Here is a 5,000-nt window from a genome sequence, read left to right as displayed (position 1 = left end):
ACTAGGGGTCAGCCTGATGAACCAAACTACCCAGTAGTAGACTAGGGGTCAGCCTGATGAACCAAACAACCCAGCAGTAGACTAGGGGTCAGGGTTCAGCCTGATGAACCAAACTACCCAGTAGTAGACTAGGGGTCAGCCTGATGAACCAAACTACCCAGTAGTAGACTAGGGGTCAGCCTGATGAACCAAACTACCCAGTAGTAGACTAGGGGTCAGCCTGATGAACCAAACTACCCAGTAGTAGACTAGGGGTCAGCCTGATGAACCAAACTACCCAGTACTAGACTAGGGGTCAGCCTGATGAACCAAACTACCCAGTAGTAGACTAGGGGTCAGCCTGATGAACCAAACTACCCAGTAGTAGACTAGGGGTCAGCCTGATGAACCAAACTACCCAGTAGTAGACTAGGGGTCAGCCTGATGAACCAAACTACCCAGTAGTAGACTAGGGGTCAGCCTGATGAACCAAACAACCCAGCAGTAGACTAGGGGTCAGGGTTCAGCCTGATGAACCAAACTACCCAGTAGTAGACATGGAGTCAGGGTTCAGCCTGATGAACCAAACTACCCAGTAGTAGAGTAGGGGTCAGGGGTCAGCCTGATGAACCAAACTACCCAGTAGTAGACTAGGGGTCAGGGGTCAGCCTGATGAACCAAACTACCCAGGAATAGTCTAGGGGTCAGGGGTCATTCTGATGAATTAAACTACCCAGTAGTAGACTAGGGGTCAGCCTGATTAACCAAACTACCCAGTACTAGACTAGGGGTCAGGTGTCAGCCTGATGAACGAAACTACCCAGAAGTAGACTAGGAGTCAGGGGTCAGCCTGATCAACCAAACTACCCAGTACTAGACTAGGGGTCAGGGGTCAGCCTGATGAACTAAACTACCCAGAAGTAGACTAGGAGTCAGGGGTCAGCCTGATCAACCAAACTACCCAGTACTAGACTAGGGGTCAGCCTGATGGACTAACCTACCCAGTGGTAAACTAGGGGTCACCCTGATGAATCAAACCAGCTAGCAGTAGACTAGGGGTCAGAGGTCAGCCTGGAACCAATACTTATTTTCCACCATAATTTGCAAATAAATTCATTAAAAATCCTACAATGTGATTTTCTGGATTTTTTTCTCTCATTTTGTCTGTCATAGTTGAAGTGTACCTATGATGAAAATCACAGGCCTCTCATCTTTTTAAGCAGGAGAACTTGCACAATTGGTGGCTGACTAAATACTATTTTGCCCCACTGTATATTGTCACTGACAGTCCCCAGCTCTCTCTCTATCATATATATTATCACTGACAGTCCCCAGCTTTCTCTATATCATATACATTATCACTGACAGTTCCTAGTTCTCTCTCTATCATATTATCACTGACAGTCCCCAGCTCTCTCTCTATCATATATATTATCACTGACAGTCCCCAGCTCTCTCTCTATCATATATATTATCACTGGCAGTCCCCAGCTCTCTCTCTATCATATACATTATCACTGACAGTCCCCAGCTCTCTCTCTATCATATATATTATCACTGACAGTCCCCAGCTTTCTCTATATCATATATATTATCACTGACAGTTCCTATTTCTCTCTCTATCATATTATCACTGACAGTCCCCAGCTCTCTCTCTATCATATATATTATCACTGTCAGTCCCCAGCTCTCTCTCTATCATATATATTATCACTGGCAGTCCCCAGCTCTCTCTCTATCATATATATTATCACTGACAGTCCCCAGTGTAACAGTATAAGTTTAGACCGTCCCCTCGCCCATACCAGGGCGCGAACTAGGGACCCTCTGCACACATCAACAACAGTCACCCACGAAGCATCGTTACCCATCGCTCCACAAAAGCCGCGGCCCTTGCAGAGCAAGGGGAACTACTACTTCAAGGTCTCAGAGCAAGTGACGTCACCGATTGAAACGCTATTTAGCGCACACTGCTAACTAAGCTAGCCGTTTCACATCCGTTACACTCACCCCCCTTTTGACCTTCCTCCTTTTTCCGCAGCAACCAGTGATCCGGGTCACGGCACCAATGTAACAGTATAAGTTTAGACCGTCCCCTCGCCCATACAAGGGCGCGAACTAGGGACCCTCTGCACACATCAACAACAGTCACCCACGAAGCATCGTTACCCATCGCTCCACAAAAGCCGCGGCAAGGGGAACTACTACTTCAAGGTCTCAGAGCAAGTGACGTCACCGATTGAAACGCTATTTAGCGCACACTGCTAACTAAGCTAGCCGTTTCACATCCGTTACACTAGCTCTCTCTCTATCATATATATTATCACTGACAGTCCCCAGCTGTCTCTCTATCATATATATTATCACTGACAGTCCCCAGCTCTCTCTCTATCATATATATTATCACTGACAGTCCCCAGCTCTCTCTCTATCATATACAGTGCCTTGCGAAAGTATTCGGCCCCCTTGAACTTTGCGACCTTTTGCCACATTTCAGGCTTCAAACATAAAGATATAAAACTGTATTTTTTTGTGAAGAATCAACAACAAGTGGGACACAATCATGAAGTGGAACGACATTTATTGGATATTTCAAAAAAATTTAACAAATCAAAAACTGAAAAAATGGGCGTGCAAAATTATTCAGCCCCTTTACTTTCAGTGTAGCAAACTCTCTCCAGAAGTTCAGTGAGGATCTCTGAATGATCCAATGTTGACCTAAATGACTAATGATGATAAATACAATCCACCTGTGTGTAATCAAGTCTCCGTATAAATTCACCTGCACTGTGATAGTCTCAGAGGTCCGTTGAAAGCGCAGAGAGCATCATGAAGAACAAGGAACACACCAGGCAGGTCCGAGATACTGTTGTGAAGAAGTTTAAAGCATGATTTGGATACAAAAAGATTTCCCAAGCTTTAAACATCCCAAGGAGCACTGTGCAAGCGATAATATTGAAATGGAAGGAGTATCAGACCACTGCAAATCTACCAAGACCTGGCCGTCCCTCTAAACTTTCAGCTCATACAAGGAGAAGACTGATCAGAGATGCAGCCAAGAGGCCCATGATCACTCTGGATGAACTGCGGAGACCTACAGCTGAGGTGGGAGACTCTGTCCATAGGACAACAATCAGTCGTATATTGCACAAATCTGGCCTTTATGGAAGAGTGGCAAGAAGAAAGCCATTTCTTAAAGATATCCATAAAAAGTGTTGTTTAAAGTTTGCCACAAGCCACCTGGGAGACACACCAAACATGTGGAAGAAGGTGCTCTGGTCAGATGAAACCAAAATTGAACTTTTTGGCAACAATGCAAAACGTTATGTTTGGCGTAAAAGCAACACAGCTGAACACACCATCCCCACTGTCAAACATGGTGGTGGCAGCATCATGGTTTGGGCCTGCTTTTCTTCAGCAGGGACAGCGAAGATGGTTGAAATTGATGGGAAGATGGATGGAGCCAAATACAGGACCATTCTGGAAGAAAACCTGATGGAGTCTGCAAAAGACCTGAGACTGGGACGGAGATTTGTCTTCCAACAAAACAATGATCCAAAACATAAAGCCAAATCTACAATGGAATGGTTCAAAAATAAACATATCCAGGTGTTAGAATGGCAAAGTCAAAGTCCAGACCTGAATCCAATCGAGAATCTGTGGAAAGAACTGAAAACTGCTGTTCACAAATGCTCTCCATCCAACCTCACTGAGCTCGAGCTGTTTTGCAAGGAGGAATTGGAAAGAATTTCAGTCTCTCGATGTGCAAAACTGATAGAGACATACCCCAAGCGACTTACAGCTGTAATCGCAGCAAAAGGTGGCGCTACAAAGTATTAATTTAAGGGGGCTGAATAATTTTGCACGCCCAATTTTTCAGTTTTTGATTTGTTAAAAAAGTTTGAAATATCCAATAAATGTCGTTCCACTTCATGATTGTGTCCCACTTGTTGTTGATTCTTCACAAAAAATACAGTTTTATATCTTTATGTTTGAAGCCTGAAATGTGGCAAAAGGTCGCAAAGTTCAAGGGGGCCGAATACTTTTGCAAGGCACTGTACATTATCACTGACAGTCCCCAGCTCTATTTCTATCATATATATTATCACTGTCAGTCCCCAGCACTCTCTCTATCATATATATTATCACTGACAGTCCCCAGCTCTCTCTCTATCATATACATTATCACTGACAGTCCCCAGCTCTCTCTCTATCATATTATCACTGACAGTCCCCAGCTCTCTCTCTATCATATTATCACTGACAGTCCCCAGCTCTCTCTCTATCATATATATTATCACTGACAGTCCCCAGCTCTCTCTCTATCATATATATTATCACTGACAGTCCCCATCTCTCTCTCTATCATATATATTATCACTGACAGTCCCCAGCTCTCTCTCTATCATATACATTATCACTGACAGTCCCCAGCTCTCTCTCTATCAAATTATCACTGACAGTCCCCAGCTCTCTCTCTATCATATACGTTATCACTGTCAGTCCCCAGCTCTCTCTCTATCATATACATTATCACTGACAGTCCCCAGCTCTCTCTCTATCATATTATCACTGACAGTCCCCAGCTCTCTCTCTATCATATTATCACTGACAGTCCCCAGCTCTCTCTCTATCATATACGTTATCACTGTCAGTCCCCAGCTCTCTCTCTCTATCATATACATTATCACTGACAGTCCCCAGCTCTCTCTCTATCATATTATCACTGACAGTCCCCAGCTCTCTCTCTATCATATACATATCACTGACAGTCCCCAGCTCTCTCTCTATCATATATATTATCACTGACAGTCCCCAGCTCTCTCTCTATCATATATATTATCACTGACAGTCCCCAGCTCTCTCTCTATCATATATATTATCACTCACAGTCCCTAGTTCTCTCTCTATCATATTATCACTGACAGTCCCCAGCTCTCTCTCTATCATATACATTATCACTGACAGTCCCCAGCTCTCTCTCTATCATATATATTATCACTGACAGTCCCCAGCTCTCT

This window comes from Oncorhynchus clarkii, chromosome 6 (genome assembly GCF_045791955.1).
Source record: "Oncorhynchus clarkii lewisi isolate Uvic-CL-2024 chromosome 6, UVic_Ocla_1.0, whole genome shotgun sequence".
NCBI classification, from domain to species: domain Eukaryota; kingdom Metazoa; phylum Chordata; class Actinopteri; order Salmoniformes; family Salmonidae; genus Oncorhynchus; species Oncorhynchus clarkii.
Note: the sequence above shows the minus strand (reverse complement) of the source record.